The sequence below is a fragment of the Macaca nemestrina genome, chromosome 8, assembly GCF_043159975.1.
Source record: "Macaca nemestrina isolate mMacNem1 chromosome 8, mMacNem.hap1, whole genome shotgun sequence".
NCBI lineage: Eukaryota > Metazoa > Chordata > Mammalia > Primates > Cercopithecidae > Macaca > Macaca nemestrina.
The window spans coordinates 66,358,352-66,381,091 of NC_092132.1; the positions used below are offsets into that span (position 1 = coordinate 66,358,352).

A 22,740-nucleotide genomic window follows, 5' to 3' on the forward strand; every position below is an offset into this window, starting at 1 on the left:
ATTATCCATTTCTTCTAGATTTTCCAGTTTATTTGCATAGAGGTGTTTATAGTATTCTCTGATGGTAGTTTGTATTTCTGTGGGGTCGGTGGTGATATCCCCTTTATCATTTTTAATTGCGTCGATTTGATTCTTCTCTCTTTTCTTCTTTATTAGTCTTGCTAGTGGTCTGTCAATTTTGTTGATCTTTTCAAAAAACCAACTCCTGGATTCATTGATTTTTTGGAGGGTTTTTTGTTTCTCTATCTCCTTCAGTTCTGCTCTGATCTTGGTTATTTCTTGCCTTCTGCTAGCTTTCGAATGTGTTTGCTCTTGCTTCTCTAGTTCTTTTAATTGCGATGTTAGAGTGTCAATTTTAGATCTTTCCTGCTTTCTCTTGTGGGCGTTTAGTGCTATAAATTTCCCTCTACACACTGCTTTAAATGTGTCCCAGAGATTCTGGTATGTTGTATCTTTGTTCTCATTGGTTTCAAAGAACATCTTTATTTCTGCCTTCATTTCGTTATGTACCCAGTAGTCATTCAGGAGCAGGTTATTCAGTTTCCATGTAGTTGAGCGGTTTTGATTGAGTTTCTTAGTCCTGAGTTCTAGTTTGATTGCACTGTGGTCTGAGAGACAGTTTGTTATAATTTCTGTTCTTGTACATTTGCTGAGGAGTGCTTTACTTCCAATTACTTGGTCAATTTTGGAGTAAGTACGATGTGGTGCTGAGAAGAATGTATATTCTGTTGATTTGGGGTGGAAAGTTCTATAGATGTCTATTAGGTCTGCTTGCTGCAGAGATGAGTTCAATTCCTGGATATCCTTGTTAACTTTCTGTCTCGTTGATCTGTCTAATGTTGACAGTGGAGTGTTGAAGTCTCCCATTATTATTGTATGGGAGTCTAAGTCTCTTGGTAAGTCTCTAAGGACTTGCTTGATGAATCTGGGTGCTCCTGTATTGGGTGCATATATATTTAGGATAGTTAGCTCTTCCTGTTGAATTGATCCCTTTACCATTATGTAATGGCCTTCTTTGTCTCTTTTGATCTTTGATGGTTTAAAGTCTGTTTTATCAGAGACTAGTATTGCAACCCCCGCTTTTTTTTGTTCTCCATTTGCTTGGTAAATCTTCCTCCATCCCTTTATTTTGAGCCTATGTATGTCTCTGCGTGTGAGATGGGTCTCCTGAATACAGCAGACTGATGGGTCTTGACTCTTTATCCAGTTTGCCAGTCTGTGTCTTTTAATTGGAGCATTTAGTCCATTTACATTTAAGGTTAAGATTGTTATGTGTGAACTTGATCCTGCCATTATATTAACTGGTTATTTTGCTCATTAGTTGATGCAGTTTCTTCCTAGCCTGGATGGTCTTTACATTTTGGCATGTTTTTGCAATGGCTGGTACCGGTTGTTCCTTTCCATGTTTAGTGCTTCCTTCAGGGTCTCTTGTAAGGCAGGCCTAGTGGTGACAAAATCTCTAAGCGTTTGCTTATCTGTAAAGGATTGTATTTCTCCTTCACTTATGAAACTTAGTTTGGCTGGATATGAAATTCTGGGTTTAAAATTCTTTTCTTTAAGAATGTTGAATATTGGCCCCCACTCTCTTCTGGCTTGGAGAGTTTCTGCCGAGAGATCTGCTGTTAGTCTGATGGGCTTCCCTTTGTGGGTAACCCGACCTTTCTCTCTGGCTGCCCTTAAGATTTTTTCCTTCATTTCAACTTTGGTGAATCTGGCAATTATGTGTCTTGGAGTTGCTCTTCTCGAGGAGTATCTTTGTGGCGTTCTCTGCATTTCCTGGATTTGAATGTTGGCCTGCCCTACTAGGTTGGGGAAGTTCTCCTGGATGATATCCTGAAGAGTGTTTTCCAACTTGGTTCCATTTTCCCCCTCACTTTCAGGCACCCCAATCAGACGTAGATTTGGTCTTTTTACATAATCCCATACTTTTTGCAGGCTTTGTTCATTTCTTTTTCTTCTTTTTTCTTTTGGTTTCTCTTCTCGCTTCATTTCATTCATTTGATCCTCAATCGCTGATACTCTTTCTTCCAGTTGATCGAGTCGGTTACTGAAGCTTGTGCATTTGTCACGTATTTCTCGTGTCATGGTTTTCATCTCTTTCATTTCGTTTAGGACCTTCTCTGCATTAATTACTCTAGCCATCAATTCTTCCACTTTTTTTTCAAGATTTTTAGTTTCTTTACGCTGGGTACGTAATTCCTCCTTTAGCTCTGAGAAATTTGATGGACTGAAGCCTTCTTCTCTCATCTCGTCAAAGTCATTCTCCTTCCAGCTTTGATCCGTTGCTGGCGATGAGCTGCGCTCCTTTGCCGGGGGAGATGCACTCTTATTTTTTGAATTTCCAGCTTTTCTGCCCTGCTTTTTCCCCATCTTTGTGGTTTTATCTGCCTCTGGTCTTTGATGATGGTGATGTACTGATGGGGTTTTGGTATAGGTGTCCTTCCTGTTTGATAGTTTTCCTTCTAACAGTCAGGACCCTCAGCTGTAGGTCTGCTGGAGATTGCTTGAGGTCCACTCCAGACCCTGTTTGCCTGGGTATCAGCAGCAGAGGCTGCAGAAGATAGAATATTTCTGAACAGCAAGTGTACCTGTCTGATTCTTGCTTTGGAAGCTTCCTCTCAGGGGTGTACTCCACCCTGTGAGGTGTGGGGTGTCAGACTGCCCCTAGTGGGGGATGTCTCCCAGTTAGGCTACTCAGGGGTCAGGGACCCACTTGAGCAGGGAGTCTGTCCCTTCTCAGATCTCAACCTCCGTGTTGGGAGATCCACTGCTCTCTTCAAAGCTGTCAGACAGAGTCGTTTGCGTCTCCAGAGGCTTCTGCTATGTTTGTTATTGTTTACTGTGCCCTGTCCCCAGAGGTGGAGTCTACAGAGACAGGCAGGTTTCCTTGAGCTGCTGTGAGCTCCACCCAGTTCGAGCTTCCCAGCAGCTTTGTTTACCTACTTAAGCCTCAGCAATGGCGGGCATCCCTCCCCCAGCCTGGCTGCTGCCTTGCCGGTAGATCACAGACTGCTGTGCTAGCAATGAGGGAGGCTCCGTGGGCGTGGGACCCTCCCGGCCAGGTGTGGGATATGATCTCCTGGTGTGCCTGTTTGCTTAAAGCGCTGTATTGGGGTGGGAGTTACCCGCTTTTCCAGGTGTTGTGTGTCTCAGTTCCCCTGGCTAGGAAAAGGGATTCCCTTCCCCCTTGCGCTTCCCAGGTGAGGCGATGCCTCACCCTGTTTCAGCTCTCGCTGGTCGGGCTGCAGCAGCTGACCAGCACCGATCGTCCGGCACTCCCCAGTGAGATGAACCCAGTACCTCAGTTGAAAATGCAGAAATCACCGGTCTTCTGTGTGGCTCGCGCTGGGAGTTGGAGACTGGAGCTGTTCCTATTCGGCCATCTTGCTCCGCCCCTCCTCCACAAGGTTATATGTACTACCTTATGAAAAGTTCAGTACAAGAAAATAATATTTCTGTGTGTCCAATTTATAAGATAAATACCTTTGTCTTTAAGTACCTGTATGGTGCTCCCTGGAATATCTGTTTTGTGTCTTCACGTATGATGAAGGAGCATGATAACTGGCAAGCTTATTTTTTTGAGACGAAGCCTCCCTCTGTCCCCCAGGCTGGAGTGCAGTGGCCTGATCTCGGCTCACTGCAACTTCCACCTCCTGGGTTCAAGGGATTCTCCCACCTCAGCCTCCCGAGTAGCTGGGATTACAGGTGCCCCAGCCCCCTCTGGCCACAATCGACTAATTTTGTATTTTTAGTAGAGATGGGGTTTCTCCATGTTGGCCAGCCTGGTCTCGAGCTCCTGACCTCAGGTGATCCACCTGCTTTGGCCTCCTAAAGTTCTGGGATTACAGGCATCAGCCACCGCACCCGGCCCAAGAACTGGCAAGCTTTTACTGAGAAAATAAAGTTGTGTAAAGCCCTTATTGTGTTGCTTCCTTGGCATTTGTGCACACAATACTCAGATTGGATTTAGATTTCAGATTATTACTCCTTCCCTATTCTCAGCCCAGATATTACTGACGAATTTGACTCTCTCCTTCAGAAACTGGCAGAGACTCTGTTTGGATCCTAGTTACATCGTTGGTTCAAGAATGAACATGTGGTCTAACTAGATCCAATGAGATGCAATGAGGACTCTTGCTAAAATTTTTCAAAGAGAAAAACTCATTCTTTCCTATTGGACCTGGAATGTAAGATAATGTAAAAACTAAAGCTGTCACTGCTGTTTGCTACATTTCTCACATGTAGCCCAATATTGAGAAGTGAAAATATGGATAAATAGAAACAGTGTCCAAGTTCTTAATTCGGCTGTGCATAGCCCATCCCTTGACTTTTCTGATACGTGTACCAATATACACCTGTGATTTAAGCGCAACGGGATTTCTGTTACCTGCAACCTTGTTGTTTCAAAATGGTCTCTACAAAAAGGCCACACCTCCCTTCACTGTTGTGTTCCAAACAGAAGCTTCCAGTGATCTGCTTCTACCTCCAACAGAACACCACCACTTGGGCACAATAGTTATACAAGAATCATAGAGGCTTATTTCCATAGTCAGTGCAATTCGATGTGGAATCACACCAGTCAAGTTAGAGGTTCAGTAGAATTTCTCTACTGGGCTTTGGCATTTCAAGTCTAGCCAGCTTTAGATCTGTTATAAAAGAAGAAAAACATAGGCTTCCTCATTCTGCGTCTAGCTCTCTTGCGTCTATTTCTTTTCTCCTAGGTTAGCAATTCAAACACATGCCAAGAGCAAATAATAGTTCTCTGAAATAGCATAGTCTTTGTCCATATTAAAAATATGGATTTTTTTCTAAAAACATCAACATCCACAAAGGTTTCCCTTGCTAAACTGAAAGGCCTTTACCATTAGCAGGCAGACCAATTTAGCTCTTCTCTGTCTCCAGCTTTCCTTTGCAGACTAGTTATGTGTGTCTATTAGCTATTAGCTAAGCCCAGAAGACACATTAAAGCGATTTTCAAACAAATTTGTTTTGAAAAAACAAATTTTTCTGCCTCGCATAAATGAGAAAATAGTTGCAACTTTAAAAATTAAATTAGTAACTCTTGTTTACAATGTAAACTGGCACAGTCATTCTAGAATGAAGTCTGGCAGTATTTGGTGATATAACCAAGTGTGTATGAGACTGCAATCCCACTCCTGAGTTAACATCCCAGAGAAACTCTGGCTCAGGGCTTTAACTAGCTTCTCCTCTTCCAGGTGTTTCCCTAGGGGATAGAAATTAGAAAGCAACCTAGGAATCCATCAATAAGGAAGTGGATAAGCAAAATGTGGCAGAATCAGGCACAATGGGATACGATGAGTCAATCACAAAATATGGATATGTCTCAGAAATATTAATGAAAAGAAACAAAACATGATATACAGCATACTTTTTTATAAATTTAACAAACCCCACAACCATGCAAAATATACCACATATTTTCAAAGGGTCAATATATTTAGGGATACGGTTGAAACATTTGAAGCGGGTGACTAATAGAATGGGAGAGAGATAATAGTTGGGTTTGGAAAAAAAGTTAAAAACAGATAATCATCCACTATTAGGTGAAGAGTACAAGTAAATCAACTTTCTGCCACAGAAATGACAGTAATAGCATAAAAATGAGCTCCTTTTGACATTTTGTATTGTTTGTTGTCAGATATAGTTTTGCGAGAATTTATTGTACCATAGGTAATACATTTCTGTGTAATAGGAATATGAGCTGGCTATGTTTGAGAGTTCCCTCAGTTATGGTTAAATGAGAAGACATGAACAAATAGCAGAGCAGGAAATACTAATAGGTTTTCTGACACGTACTTTCAGAATCATTTACTGTGATGAATTACTTTGGGGACATAAAGACTTGCTTATACTATTGCCAAGTTAATATTTCATTAGAAACTGCATATATATGTGTATAGAAGTATGAATATAAATAGTTTCACTTTTTAGTCCCTGTTTTTCTGATTTCAAGGATAATATATTTATGTTATGAAAAGTTTAGGAAATATTGAATAATTCCGGGAAGAAAATTAAAATAACCTATAGGCATCCATCAGAGGATAAACAATTCGAAACATTTTAGTGGATTTACTTTTAGGATTTTCTGTTCTGTATTGGTGTGTTGTACATGCACACACATCATGACACTTTCGTATACAACAGAAGAGAAAAAATACTATAATTTTATTGTCTTAGTTCAGGCTGCCATTACAAAGTACCATAGAATGATTTATATTCCTTTGGGTATATACTCAGTAATGGGATTGCTGGGAGGAATGGTTATTCTGTTATAAACAATGCTTTGACTAGCATCATGGAAAGATACAGATCATTTTCTTTTTCCCCTCAGGATCTATTCCTACAAGTACATTTGCTGTGTTAAAGGATACATACATGTTGGTGGTTTTAGGAGTGGGTTATGTCATAAGGATGGAATCTGAAGATGCCATATGAAAGGCTTAAATGTTTTTAAGTTTTTTAAAGTTTAGAATATTTTAAATTTAATGGTGAATGTAATGGCATTTTTGCCTTGAGAATATTCAGAGACATGTTTCTAAGGATATTTTAAAAATTATTGAAGAATGATTCTAAGCTGAAAATGAGTAGCGAGGATACTACAGGCAGAGCAACCCATATGAATCTGAGCTCCTACATTTGCCAACTGCATAATCTTGGACAAGTCTCTTAGCTCACTTGTGCTTCAGTTTCCTGGTCTGTAAAATGGAGATAACAATAGTACCTGCCTCATATATTTGTTTTGAGGATTATGTGTGTTTGTGTGCATGTGTGTTTGTGTATGCACACATGCTTAGGTCAATGGTTGGCATAGTTATAGCTCTAAAAGCAGCAGTTGTCACTGGACTTGGTGGCTCACGCCTGTACTCCTAGCAGTTTGGGAGACTGAGGCGGGTGGATGACCTGAGATCAGCAGTTCAAGACCAGCCTAGTCAACATGGTGAAACCCTGTCTCTACTAAAAAAAAAAAAAAAAAAGAAAAAAAAAAAATCATCCAGGAATGGTGGCCGGCGCCTGTAATCCCAGCTACTCAGGAGGCTGAGGCAGGAGAATCGCTTGAACCCAGGAGGCGGAGGTTGCAGTGAGCCAAGATTGTGCCATTGCATTCTAGCCTGGGCAATAAGAGTGAAACTCTGTCTCAAAAATCAAAAACAAAAACAAGAGCAGCAGTTGTTCTTATTAAGATAATTATTAGACTGAATCCTAAAAACAAGAAATACCCTGCTATAAATTTGACACCTCTATTAATCTATTGTACTGTCTGGTGTTTGTAAAATCACTCTGGAGGAGGAGGAAGTAGAGAAATGTTATTCGTCTATATATGACAAAACAACAACAACAACACACACATGGAAAATGTGATTACTTTGATCTATCCTACAAAATTGTGCTACCTTTAATAGCACACAGTGCATTCCTCAAAACTCCCTTTTCTAGGAACATCTAATTACAAAGAGCAATGATAGGACCACAGTTTGTAAGCTCTGTTGCTTTTCTGTATCCGTTAAATTTGGACCCTCCTCTATCATCTAATGAAAACAAACTGTAATTGCAAAGATAAAATTTAGTGACTGGAACCATGTTGAATTGTAGTTATTTTAACAAGCTCTACCTTTTTAATTAAACATCATGCCTCAGAGAATTTAGTTTCAAATATTTGCTTACAATTTTCTAGTTAAAGATTTCAGCTCCAGAGGTTTTTTTTTTTTTTAATGGTTTATTGCCTGTTGTCTTCATCTTTCTTTTTAAAATTTCAATTCTTAAATGGCTGCCAACATATTAAAGGTCATTTTATTAAAATAATTTTGTTTTGCAGGAATGAGAAAACATTGAGTTAGTGCAGTAGTCACACACCTATTATATTCAATATACTGTTTCAGACATAATGAATTCGTGTAAGTCTATATTATAGATGTATATGTATAAAAGACATTATACATGTATAGTATAAAACATTCCATGAAATGTTGGGTATAATATAAACTAGATTTTACATAGATTAAGAGTTTTAGGTAGTATTTAAAAGTTAAGAGCAGTGAGAGAAACAGCCTATGCTGTTGGGGCTTGAGATGTCAATTATATGACTTTTCCTACTGAGTCTGAGACCAGTTAATGGAGAAACACAGAAGATGGGCAAAAGGAGATCAAAACATCAGCTTTACTACTGATAGATCAACCTGGAAGATGTAGCTTTAAAGCTGCAGGTAAATGAGCTTCTGAATATTCCATGCCTGTTGTACCTACTGCTCACAAACAATGCCATCCTTGGAAAGGCTCAAAGCAATGCTGGTATAGCCTGCCTTCCATAGAAAGTAGGTTGAGGCAAGAGTTCTAGCTAAGGCTGTATTGGTAGAGTCAATCTAAGGACAGCAAGAGTGAGGAAAACAAGGGAAATGATTCAAGGAATGAAGGAATGTAAGTAACGATGGTGGGTGTCTTGCTAACCTGGTCCAAGCTTTGCATGATAATCTAACAAAGATTTTGTATGATGGACACTACCTTTCTAACAGATGTCCTTAAACCACAGATACTTGGAACAAGGAGCTGAGAGCAAGAAAGGAAGGGAATTTATTTACTGGCTCATTCCTCACTCTCCTCTTTTGCTGAGCAATGTTTGCCCTGTGGGGCACTAAATCCCTCACACTTATGAGTTGCTTTCTGGACAGCATTAGAACCTATCTCAGCTTTATACCTGGGTACTCTCCAGAACATCTAAGCTCTGGTTTTTTCCTGCTTGGGCTGGACAGTGTCTTCAGATGTATCACTTTTAAGACAACCTGAGTTTACAGCGCTGTGGGGGTTCCTCACCTTTGACTGGCTGGGAGAGGATTGAAAGATCACTTCCAACACGGCCCTCTTAAGCTTACCACTGCAGTTAGATTTGTTGTCTGTGTGCATCAGGCACTAGGTCCCTTGGAAATAGAGATATATATCAACCTTTAAAGTGGGTTCTACCAAAGCCCCACTCCCTAAGTTTGGGGTTTAGAGGTAGCACTATCTTAGATAACTATGTGTTATCTAAGGTAACACATATCTTCAGGGGTTAGAATTAGACACCAGATTCTCTCAAAAGAAGCCTACTTTATACAACCTCTCTAACACAACCCGTTGATCCTTTTATATCCTCTTTATATAAGCTTATTTGGGAAGAGTAAAATCAATTATCTAATATTTCCTTTGAAAATCTGCATCTTAGTTTATCAGGAATCTCACTCTGGAATTTCTTATTTTTTTGTATTTTTGTGCCCTAGTCAAATAATCAAATTTGACCTTCTGAAAACCAGAGTACAGTGCTTTAGAGCACGAACCCTGGAGCCAGCTGACTGAGATCCACCTTTGGCCAAAATTTTCTAGTTGATGTAACTTAAGGCAAATAAATTAGTAACTCTATGCCTCAATTTCAACATTTGTAAAATGAAAATGTTATGGTATCTGATACTATCAGGTGTGAATCAACTAGCAATTGATTTTTAAAATCTCCCTACTTATTGATGGATGTTCACTGAAATTCTTTCTTCTCATAATGAAGTTTCCAGAATGAAATTACACTCCAGAAATGAGATTCCTCTTCCTCTTACAAAATAAAACCCAAATAAACATGAATTGGTAGTTCATTTACTGCCATGTTTTTATTGCTCAGTCACAGCAGGAGAATTTCTCCTGAATGTCCAGGTAGGACTCTGAACAGCAGCAGCCTCACTGGAAGGGAGATAGCTCCTTCAGCACTTGAAAGTTAATGTGACTGAAAATCAAAGTTCAAAAGATTACAAAACTTTTAAACATTCTCTATAGCTGTAGTTTTTCCCAAAGAAAATCAGTATCCTACATTCCTACTACTCTCATGTTACTATTGTCTTAGTACAAATCACAAGGGACCCACCAATGTGACTTAACTCAGTGGTAAATCCCCATGCTCACCTTATTTTAACTACTCAGAGCTCTTGACACAGTTTATCACTTCATCTTCCTAAAACATTTTCATTTGTCTTGGTTTTCTTTTTATCTCACTGGTCATTCCTTTATAGATTCCTGTGATGCTTCCTTCTTTTCTGCTCAGCTTCTTAATTTTGGGAGTGCTCAGACCTTGGTTATGGTTTCTTCTCTATACCACTCCCTTAAATATTTCATTTCATCTTTTGACATCATTTACCATCTTTTTGCTAATAAATTACAAATCTATAGTTCTAGCTCTAGCCCCTTTCCTGAAATCTGAATTTATATCTCTAATTGCCTATTCGAAATCACAATTTAATGTCTAATACATATCTAAAATTGAAGTTGGCCAAATCCCTACACCATCCAATTCATCCATTCCCCCTTACCCTCCCAAAGAAGAACTTTGCTGTTTCTATCATCTTTTGACCTCAGTTGATAGCAACTACATCCTTCCAATTGATTAAACCATATCCTTGGGGTCATTAATAAATTCTCTTCTCTGTCATAACTCACATTGAATTAATTTGAAAGTCTTATTTTCTCTACTTTGAAAATACGTCCAGAATTTGATCATTCCCAAGAATTATATCATCATCATCTCCTGGAATATTGCAGTTGCCTTCTAATTAGCTTCTCTATTTCCACTCTCACTCCTTATATTCTATTTCCAATTCAACAGGCAGAGAGATTTTAAAATGTCAGATTGTATCACTCCTCTGCTCAAAGTTTTAAAATGTCAGAATATGTCACTCCTCTGCTCAGTTTCCAATAATATTACATATAGATTCAACTTGTGCCCTAACAATTCCACTGCTGAGTACACAACCGTAAGAAATGAGTTCATATGACAATAGAAAGACTTATGCAATACTATCAATAGCAGCTTCATTCATAATAGTCCCAAACTGAAAACAACTCTGATGTCTGTAAACTGGAGAATCAATTTAAAAAATCATGGTATATCCATGCAATGAAATAATACAGAGGAAAAAGATAATAATTAGCTACCAATGCATACATAAACAGAAATGAAAGTCAAAAATATTGTGCTGAGCCTGAAAAAAACAGACAAAATACTACATACTGTATGATCTCATGTACATGAAGAACAAGAACATATGAAACTAATTTATAGTGATAGAAATCAGAATAGTGATTGCCTCTTTGGAGACCTTGGTATTGAGTGAGAAACAACAGAAAGAAACTTTCTGGGGCTATAGTAACTAACATTCCGTATCTTAATCTGGGTGGTATTGACACAAGTGTGTATATGCATAGGAAATCATTGAGCTTAAGATTTTTGCCTTTTGCTGTACATGATCTATACTTTATAATTTTTAAGTAGTCTAGTTTGGGTGTCAAGTGCACCTCTAAAACTCTGACAGTAACTTGAGACTTTTGTTGATTTATTTTGCTGGTGACGTTCTCCAAGCCTATGCACTCCAAGACCCCCAGAGACACACTATTTAGGGGCATTTTAAATTGCCTGCATCTGGTTATTTTACACTACCCCAACAGTAGCAAAAAATCTGTTCTCTCTTTGTAAGAAGACAAACTTACTCTACCTGGGAGTTCCTTAGCTCCTGCAATAACAGGATAAAGGGAGGTAAAACACAGACATTTATTAGATTTTCCTTCTATCATTTAGAATTCTCCAAATCTCACACACTTGAGATCTGAGACACTGTACTTTACCTTTTGACATGCCACTGTACTTGAGGAATAGCCTGTACTTAGGATCTTTACTTGGCAAAACTTTGTCCTCAGTGTGGAAAGTTGCCCATCTGAAGTGACAGTATGTCTGGAGAGTAAGACTCACAAGAAAGCCTCTTTGACTCCAGGGGAGAAATTTCTCTCCACTTAATATCAGATTCCTGCTTTAGGTTCTGCTGAAGTACATCATAACCCCACATAAATTGTTTCTCTTTCTCATGTCAGCTGCAATCATCTACATTTTCTAAAACCATCAGGTGCATATATATCTGCTAAATAGTAAGAGCATTAGCACATGGTACTTTAATAGCTACTTGGCCCATTGCTAGGCCCCAATATGATGAAGGCTTAGGTGGAGGGATTCCACTTCTCTCTGGCACTCCCTGTGAAGAACTCTGTATATAAGGAAAAACAAGCAGCCTAATGGAAGAATACCACATGATTAATGGCTTGCTAGTACATGATAGAACTCTATCTAAAAAGGCAAATTTTCTCATTATTATAAATTGTTGATACTGTTTATATTATTGAGCACTTGCTAAGTGATGTTCATATTGAATAACATAGATATTTGCCACATTTCTATGACTTGGGTTTTGTCACTATCCCTATTTTACAAAAGATAAAAGTGAAACTTAGAGCAATTAAGAAACTTGTTTCAATGTCATATGGTAAATAAATACTCCAGCCCATGCTTTCAACTACAGCCATGGGTTTGAAACCCAGATGCTCCAGTGGGTCCTCCCTATTTAGGGTCTGACAACTTTAAAATCGTTTTTAACTTTAAAATCTTCCACCCAGGTAATTGCAAGGCTTAAGTGAAGCAATATAGATCAAGTGCCAAGCATTGCACTAAAACTGGCTCCAAAAATAGTAGTTATCATACTAGTTTTCTTCTTGCCTATTTTTGAAACTCAGTACACATCCACATTTTAGAACATCTAGCAAATCTTCAGTTCTTGACATCAAAGCAATGACTCCATTAAGAAAGATACACAACTTGAGAACCATATGAATGTACCAGCATTGGGTTTGTCACTGACTGCACAATGAACTCATGATCCATTGTAGAAGATAATCTTCTCCAAAATGGAATCAAATATGATATATTTTATAATAGTTATATTTACAGAACAGTAAGTTCTTTCAGTAGCCTAGGGTATCACTCTATTTGAGCCATCAATTGTTTAAAAGATTATTTCATTATCTTCTCATATATTTAAATTTTTAATTTAATTTTAGTTAAAACTTGTTATTCATATCAGTTTGAAGATCATTCTCACTGGTAGTCAAAATTCAATAGGTGTTGAATGTTCAGTTTTCGCTGTTATTTCTGGAGTCAGTAATATCTGATTCCAACAACTTGTTTTCTATTCATATAACTTTGGCATATTTACTAACTTCTGTGAACCTCAGTTCCCTCTGTGTAAGATGAAACTAATAACAACGTACTTTTACTTTTGTTTGTTTGTTTTTTCTGTCAAGATTACATACGGTTTCCTAGCTGAATATTGAATGTATAAGGTAATTTAAAAATATTATTTTTTTCTCCTGTTTGTAACATGTCCAGTGTTTTGTCTATTACTTGCAGGTTTTCTTGCTGCAACACAGCTAAAATAGCATTTTTTATTTTCTTTATTGGTTTCATTAAGCATGAGCTTTAGCCTTCTTGGCCTGTTCTTTAGAGCATATTGTATTTTGTAATATACTTTTATTTCGTTTTATCCTTGGTTGTATCACCACTACTTCACAGTCCTTTAAAATAAAAGGTCATAAACCAACTCCCTGTGTAGGCATATTGGCTTGTATAGTTATCTCCTCTCATATTTTCTTTGTAATTTTATTTTCAAGTTTACTATTCCTTTGGAATAAGATGTCTTTTGACTCATTTGACGAAGCTTGTAGCTCTTTTTTCTATTAAACTTTAAATTGTATGCCAAGAACTAAAGTATAAGACGTGTCTGAATGTGCCTATTATTTTCATTCTTGGCTATTTAGAAACTAACATACCTTGTTACTTTTTCCCCAAGTTTTCTATCACATCCACATCATCCTTCAGGTTTTTTTTCTTAAAATTTAGAACTAAATCCAAATAACTAAGTCTCTTTTAGTGTCCTCTGTTCTTCAGTGAATAAAGGTATATCAGGAAGAAAGAATAATAATTTATTAGGCACTCTACTTTCACTAAGACTAGGTTTCTAAGAGAAGTTCATATGGTTGAAGTCACACAGCACTGCTAGGTCTTACCCTGAAAACATTTTTAAAATAATTTCTGGGAAGGATCATATCACTCCTTCATCTGAAATCCTTTAACCAAATTGATTTTATTGAGAAATTGGCTTTATAGGACACTAAAGGCTGGAGGCAGAGTCCTACTGAGTGACACCTGGAAAGCAAAGGATTATGCTTTCTCTCCTGCAAAGGGATAGAATTTTGTCAAGACTGCTAGGCTCCAGAACAAGGTGAATGTTTCTTCTAAGGGCACGCATTCATTTTGTAGATTCTTCCTGAATGAATACAAAGGTTTGAAGGTAAAACAGCTGAGACCGTAATGAAACTAAAGCATCTCAGATCTAGTAGATCTCTTCCCTGTGCAGATAGCAATATCTCAGTAGCACCTTCTACCTGCTCTTGAACTGTAGGTGAGAAGTGTAGGTAAATTGATATATACAGTATTTGCTCCTATGATATATGGATCACTCACTTCTAATGAGATGTATTGGAGATTAGCATTATTAAATATAAACAAACTTTTTTCCATAGCTTTGTGTATGTGTGTGTGTGTGTTTGTATGCATGCATGCACATGGGCATGTGAGTCTTTGCTACTAAGAAGTAACTGACCTACAACACTGTAGTTGGTAGTAGAAGTGAAATTGGCAAGGAGATTCTCCCAACCACCACCATCATGGTTAACTATTGAAAGGATGTTTAAGAAGATTAAGGAGGATATAGATCTTAGGATACTATACTGGAGAACAGATAGTCTATGGGATGACTCATTAGGTTGAGGGAAGTTTTGTGGTGAAGTTTCATTTGCAGAATGTGCTCATTGATCCCCATCTTTAGCCAGCCAGGTCCAAAGAATGGAGCACTGAGTTCAAGATGAGCTAGATCAAAGCATAGTTCCTTGTATTCCCTTAACCATGCCAATTAAGGGAGTTGAAAACCAAAATGAGGATTGGTTTAAGATGCCCCAAGTGTCTAAAATGAGTATTCCTATCCTGATACTTGGAATGGTGATATAGGGTATGACAAAAGTCCCAAGGACTCCATCTATGCCAGAAGTCCAATCTCTACTGGAATTTTAGGAAAACTATATCCCACATTGTTGACTAAAGCAAAGCCACCAAGTCGCCAAGTCAAGAATACAGACTAATTCTCTAATCTTTGTTGATTATGGTGGATTTATAGAATATAAATTTCAGATTATGGAATATGGTATATTTATAATTCACATAAAGATTTAAAGTTTGCCCTAAAGTTTTGATGGCAAAACTATAAGAAATTCCTGTACTTGTCTTTGTAAGCAGACTACTATAGTATACCATTGGTATTGGGGAAAAAGCTAATGCAATATAAATATAACATTACAAATGAGCTATGCTATAATTTAATTGTGTATTTGCTATTCATGAGTTTTTCTTGTGAGTCATCATTTTGAACATTTGTATGGATTTATGGAAGATACTTTACGTAAATTGTTAGTGCTGGTTTTTAAAATGTAATTTTAAGCATACTTTAATTACTGGTATTAATTTAGTTATACATTTTGACATTTGAAATTGATCTTTGGAAATTTGGACTACAAACTATTGGGACAACAACATTTATCTGTATTTATCTAAAGCCTTTAAGAAATTAAAGTTTAATATTAAAGCTCCTTATGTTAAAAATCAATTATTCTAGTCCTCATGAAAATAAAAAGTTGAAGAATTTTAGCAAATGCTCTTGAGCCTTTTTTTTGTCTGTACCCTTGCCTGTAATTGCATGGGTTCCTATCTGAAAGACAAGGTGTTCCATTCCTGTATATATCACATTTCACCTGGAGGAAATTTACTTTTTTTTTTTTTTTTTTACAGACATAGCGCTTGAGAAGGGTGGCCCCATGTCCATGTTTGCCAGGGATAACCTTAGTTTATATTTGTTATCCCAGAGAGATGATTAACAGTCATCTTTCACTTTCAGACTGTCTCAACTTGAACAATAAAGTAAATGACTGCTCCGTGCTTCAGTCATGCCATCAAGGGGAGTCATCTGAACCTTTATACTAATCCAAGGTGCTTGATGCAAGAGTTACAAGAAGAAGAGACTTATAAATTGAGGTAAAATATTTAAATTTATGACATTATTTGATATAAGAATATATAACCTATTATCTCCCACGTTGTAGGAGACGGGGAAATGAATTCATATACATTCAGATTAAAGCCATGTTTAAAACTTTACTAAAAATAGAGGTAAGTGACTGGGTGCTCTGGCTAATGCCTATAATCCCAGCACTTTGGGAGGCCAAGGAGGGTGGATCACCTGAGGTCAGGAGTTCGAGACCAGCCTGGCCAACATGGTGAAACAGTGTCTCTACTAAAAACACAATGATCAGTTGGGCATGGTGGCAGGTGCCTGTAATTCTAGCTACTTGGGAGGCTGAGGCAGGAAAATCACTTGAACCTGGGAGGTGGAGGTTCCAGTGAGCCGAGATTGTGCCATTGCATTCCTGCCAGGGTGACAGAGCAAGACTGTTTCAAAATTTAAAATTTTTTTTAAAAATAGAGGTACGTTGAAAACCAAAACATGAATTCATGACCTATGATAAATATTTTTCTCTTCTTTCAATAAAATAGCTAGGATCTTCTGTGTTATCTTGCTTTACCCCAGTGATTATGTGAAACCACAAATATTCACTCCAGGTAATCCAGATTTTGTTGTCTAGATCTGTTCCTTGGAGAAAAGCTCATTCTAAATTTGTGAAATAAAACAGCAAAGTCAGCACAGGACATTTTCTTGAGAGAAAGCAACTCATTCTGGGTATGGTGATAAAGGAGACAATTAGAAGAGTTATGTTGTATACATTCTGAAAAATAATAAGAAAAATAAAAATGGTTATAATCAAGTGAAAAAAGCTGGAACTATAAAAGGCTAACGTAAATACTTCATGACGCTTGAGAGGAACCAATTACAGAAAACGTGTGAGAGAGAAGTTATGCACACTAACATGAGCCAGTTGCTTACTGGATTACCAAACAGATAGCTGTGTGTGATGCTTGGTGCCTGCATGTGTGACCACCCACCCGGGGTCAGCGAGCGGACCGCAGGGAGGCAGGAAGTCTTCGTTTATGATCATGGTCCTCAACAGATTTAGCCGAAGGACCACCCAAAGAAAGAGGTATTAAGTCAGATTATTGTGGTTTACTGAAGAAAAGTCAGCTTCCAGGACTTTTAGACATTAATGGGGGTCTCTGGGCGCTGGATCTTCCTTATTTCCACAGAATTAAGACGTACTCTAGGCAATGGCATTTGGCTCAAGAATACACACTATATTGGATTTCTGCAATATTTTCAACCAAGGCATACATTATTTACATTCTTCCTAAACAGTGAGTTATAAAAGGACTGTGGTGTGGCCACAAAAAAAGAAATTAAAAAAAACTTGGGATTTTTCAGATCTGGCAAGACCTCACTTCCATTGACACTGTGTGCTGTGCGACCCCCTGTTCTAAACTCTGCAGTCAAAAGAAACTGACTGAGATGGGCTGTTTTTCATACTGCTCTGAGGAACCCCATTCTGTCCAATAATTTTCAGGATATTTGACAAAGTGAATAGAGATCTGGATATAATCGTGTTCACGTGGTCTTTTCTGAGCAATCTGTAGCCTGCCTTAAAAAATAAACATTTTTCTCCCTTCTTATCCTTACATAAATAATCTCCATGAAGACATCATGGTTTAACCTGTATCATCACCTTTTTTCCATTTACTATACTTAAAAGTTTCTCATTACATGAAGATCAGATTAAATTGCAATTTTTAAATTTCTTCATTACTGTAACATTGATTTCCAAGCCACTTACAGGTACAGTAAAATGATCTGTCTGTCAGCATAGTAGTGCCCTGTTTTAAGTAATGATTTTTACTAAATTAGCTTTCAAAAAGCATTTAATTCTCATTTCATTGAAGTACAATATAAGCTTTCTGCACATTATGGTTTGTCCTAAACTAGTGGGTCCATTCTCTCACATTATAGGGCTTTCTTATATAGTTTCTAGGAAAGGCTCTAAGTTTTAGGATCTGGCTATTTGACTCTGAAACCTTTCTAAAGTTAAGAAAATTGGTTGCTGTAATTATCCAACAAGACAAAGGGAAGATACTGTATTAACATCCAAGTTCAACCATAAATCATTGTAACAAGAAGTATTTAGGAGGTGAAGCAGGTTTTATCTAATGTTAATCAGTCATTTTCCAGCATTTAGATTTTTTCCATTTAGTTTCTTAGGAGAGTTTCTTTCTCCCAAATTAAATTCCACCTTTCGACAGATGGGTCTTTACCCTGGAGCACAAATGATCACAAGAAATGTTTAGCAGAAAGAATAATATTATAAATCAAAATATTCATTACCTTGATCAGATAACCAGGCATGGCACGTTTAACTATAGTCAGTTTCAGATTTTTACTATCTGATTAGCAGGCATTATTTTACTCTCTATTAGCTTTGTAATATTACATAAGTTTTTCAGACTTCAAAATGCAAATATGTATTGCTACTTTAACATATGTTATGATGGAGCATCTAGAGCCAATGAACCTTCATAGATTATTGCAGCCAACCTAGTCACACGATGTTATCTAATTATAATCATTTCATTAAAACTACTAGTTGCTTTTACACGGATACAAATTAAATTTTGTATTACTGCATGCAACAAAAGGAGCAACTCTATTCCTTATTCTTCATTTTGTTTGTACTTCCATTTTCATAGCCTAATTATTAATTCATGTTTAATAAAGGTCTTCTGCCAATACAAATGAGGAATATATGACTTTTTAATCATAATGCCTATGATAAAAATATTTATAGGAATATAAAAAAGAAACATGAACATACATTTGCTACTTTCTTTGTGTTAGAATCAGCCTAGATCTTTGTCTTGACATATATGCAAATTTAATAATTGAACACTTAATAAAATTAATTTAGAATTAATTATTACTTATTTTTAGCTGTCTTCTTTATTTAAGCCTTTTAATCATCAAAAACAAATATTATCTGTTTCTGTTTTCCTCTTTACTCACCTCAGGGTACCTAACGTCTATTTCAAAATTATGACCAATGCAAATGTAAATGCATAGATGTCCGCAGCTATTTAAAATGAGAATAAATGGGTCCTTTCAAAAAGCACAATTAAGCCTAGCTACCCTGCTCTCACTCCCTTCCTTCTATTTGTCACAAGTGCATTCAATGAAGACAAATACTGAGGGTACACTAAGAGCAAGCTAACTATTGATACATGAGGTCTCTATCAATGATCATAGTCTTTTAATAAATTACACATTATCTCTTCATTCTGCTGAAGAGACAAAATAGTCTCATAGAGGCAAAACTAAATGATCTGATCACATAAATCCCTGCATTTTTTAGTGGTTGCGTGTCTAATTTAAAGACAACCATAAATATTTTAATTTACTTAAACTCTAATTTAAATCCAAGAAAAAAATTAAAACCAAATAAAAATTTTGGAAAAATGTTATATATATACATACATATAAAATGTAAATAAGTATTATTTCTAATCCATTAATTGCCTTAAAATTAACAAGTAAAATAATAAACACTTCGATAAAAATGGGCAAAATATATGAAGACAATTCACAGAAGACATAAAATTATCCACAAAAGTAGATGTGAGACAATATTTAATCTATAGATATAAAAATATGCAGAAATCAAAGGAAATATATATATTTTTGAACTATTTGATCTATAAGGCTTTTCCTTTTTAAAAATCATTTAATCACAATAACCCACCAGGGTGTATTGAGACAAGCCGAACTCAAACTTCTGTTAGGTATTCAAATTTGTGTAAACCTTTGAAGAGAAATTTTTCATTTTTATAAACAGTTTTTCAGTTTTTATATATGTTTTATAAACATTTTTCACATTTAGTTATTTATCTTAAAAGTTTAGTGGGGCATTTGCACAGTTTTAACTACAAGGATGTCCTTAAAGTATGAGAAATGTTTTAAACATCCTAAAACTGGAGATAGGTTAAATACATTACTATGTGACTAATTTACAGTTCACAAAATAGTGCAGTAAAAGAATACGTAATATGCAAAGATATTCATGATATAAAAATCAAGTTATTTATTGTTATATCATTCATCCTCTAATGAAGACTGTCTCTATATTCACATATACACACACACAAAAGGACTTATTTATGTTAATAGTAATAACTTTCTTAAGAGTGATCTGCATAGTGATTTTGAACCTCCTTCTTCTCCTTTATTTATGTTTTCTAATGTTTCTATATTGTCCACCTATTTAACAGAATCATATTTTGAAACATTAAAAAGAGGCTTTCTGCAAAATCGTTACCAAGGACCCTCCTCTACCATTCCTACTACATCAATAAATTTTTATATAGACCAAGCTCAGAGGAGAACAAATGCAGCCCCATGCAGAACAGTGAGTTAACACTCTGAATGCACTTTTAAAAGCTGATCGTAGAAACACGAAAGCAAATCTTTCATTTTCAAGAGCCAGGCTTTGCTGCAAAAGAAAAATAACAAACAAAAAACTAAAACCTGAAAAGCAGCTGAAATATTCCAAAAGGCTAGAACCTAAAAGATGTTGTGATTAGAGTAATTTAAAAATGGTCCCAGTTCTTCATTCTTACCTATGTTCATGCTCTTTGCATTGATTTTGCAGTTTCTCCCGGTAAGAAGTAGAATCTCCTCCCTCATCCCCTGATTTTTGCTGGCCTTGTGACCTGCTTTGGCTAAGAGCATGCAGCAGAAGTAGAAACGCACCAGCTCTAATGTCTTTAAAGGGATTAGGTCTTTCTAGAAGGCAGATTCAAAGCGTGAGAGGGCTGTCTAGAGAGAGGACTCTTTGGCAAGGATCTGAGAGTAGCCTCCAGTGCTTAATAGTGGTCCTCGTCAGTCAGTTAAAAAGCCACTCAGTCATAGAACTACAAGGAAAGAAGTAAATTCTGTCAACAACTTGAGGGAACTTGGAGGCAGATCTTTCCCTAGTGCAAACTCCACATGAGAAGACGACAGTTGTCACTTGGGTTTTTGGCCTGTGAGAGAACCCGGCTAAAACATGCTGGATTCCTGACTCACAGAAACTGGTAGATAATAAATCTCTGTTTTAAGCCATTATGTTTGTGGTTATTTGTTATGCAGCAATAAACTAATACAGGCCCTGAAGCTTAAGCTTCATTAACTTCACAGTAAACAGTGCTCTGACAGTAAGGAAACAGGGTTGTGCAGGAACTCAGATGTCAAGGAGAGCCAAATATTGTTGACCAACCACAATGCCTGCCACAGAAGTCATGGCTGCCAGCAGCAGATGCTAGAGCATGATGTTCAAAGTCCAGTTGAGACAAGCCACAGGTCAGTGGAGACCACAGCACAACATCCAAGAGCAGAAGAGATTGATGAAAACACCAGGTGATAGCATGCAGACCCAGTGCCCACACCCTTTGATCACCTGGAGAAGAAAGAAAGAAGAGGTGATAGGAGCGGGGAGAGGGGGAGGGAGGGGAGGCTATCTCATGTAGCCCACATTTAAATCCTCAATCGATCACATTAAACCAGAAGTGAATGAGATGCTTCAAATTATTAACTTCAAAATTCATATTATTAGTGAAGTAAAAGCTGCCAATCTAAGTTTCATTCAGTGCTGGAGATTTAAATTAAGTCATATTTTGGTACATGCAAGCTGGTGCATGGATATTTAATCTACTGTTTTATCTATCAGCCAGTGATTTAGAAAAGAAAGATTAAATGCTATGTTTGTTTTGTTATTACTTGGTTGAAGAGATAGAAATACAGATATAAAATATTATAATGTCAAGTGTTTAGAGGATCGAGGTAGAGAAAATAAAGTTGCAGTATCGAAACCGAGGCTTTGGAAGTCCAGAGGCCCCACTACTCTGAACTGTGAAGTATACAGGGGAAAGAAGGCATGAGGTAAGAATCATACAATCATAATTGCTCAGAATTTAGATATGATTCCTCTAGAAGCTTTGTCTAGTCTCAGCTACGGCAAAGTGTAAAGAGCTGACTTTCTTTTTTTTTTTAATAAAGCCTTGCTCTGTTGCTTAGGCTGAGGTATAGTGGCACAATCAAGGCTCAATGAAGCCTCAAACTCCTGGCCTTAAGTAATCCTCCCACCACAGCCTCCCAAAGCACTGGGATTACAGGTGTGAGCCACTGTGCCCAGCCCAATATTTCCTTTTTGAAGGTAACTCTTTCTAGCTCAGGTCCTGTGGCTCAGTGTAAAATGTTTACACTTTGAGCTTTTAAAGAAGTGCCTCCAACCCTTTTCACAGCCTGGCACAGATAAAATTAAGAGCATTTGTAAAGAACACTGAAGTAACATGGAAAATTATAAAATACGGTAAAACATTTATTAAGATTTCTTTGTGTTTTATAATTATGAGATAAATAAAATCACAGATTAAAAGAAGACATTACTTAATGAGTATGATTTCAAAAATTAATTTTATGCATTTTAATATGAAACTTAAACTTTCGTTTACAAACAACAGTACTTGGTGAACAACTTTTAATGAGGATTTTTTAAACGCTGGCTTGTCATCAGCAATGCCAACATTGGTTGCCCAAGTAGATAATACAAAGTTTTAAGAAATTTTAAAACTTTAAAACTTTACTGTGGTAAAATTCTATGTAAAATAATTTTTCTTTTTAAAAAAATGATAAATGTAATTATATTTCCTTCAAACATATGAAGAAATTTTCAATCAAGTTGAACTTTTCATATTATTTCAAAACAAAGAGGAAGCCCTAAGTTATACAAAGTACATGTGAGTTTAGAGCTGTCACT

The 22,740-nt window shown here is 36.8% G+C and overlaps 2 long non-coding RNA genes across 3 annotated transcripts in view; one reads left to right on the forward strand and one right to left on the reverse strand.

Moving 5' to 3' along the window:
- LOC139355819 (uncharacterized) overlaps positions 1 to 20,810 on the reverse strand; it is a 78,432-nt gene extending 57,622 nt beyond the window's left edge. The window contains exon 1 of the long non-coding RNA XR_011606941.1: positions 20,564 to 20,810. This is a non-coding gene — a long non-coding RNA (uncharacterized lncRNA). The remainder of the gene's footprint in view (positions 1 to 20,563) is intronic.
- The window catches only part of LOC105483545 (uncharacterized), a 164,883-nt gene that overhangs the window by 82,732 nt on the left and 59,411 nt on the right, over positions 1 to 22,740 (forward strand). For both annotated transcript variants that reach the window (XR_011606939.1, XR_011606940.1), the window contains exon 5: positions 15,855 to 15,991. This is a non-coding gene — a long non-coding RNA (uncharacterized lncRNA). The remainder of the gene's footprint in view (positions 1 to 15,854; positions 15,992 to 22,740) is intronic.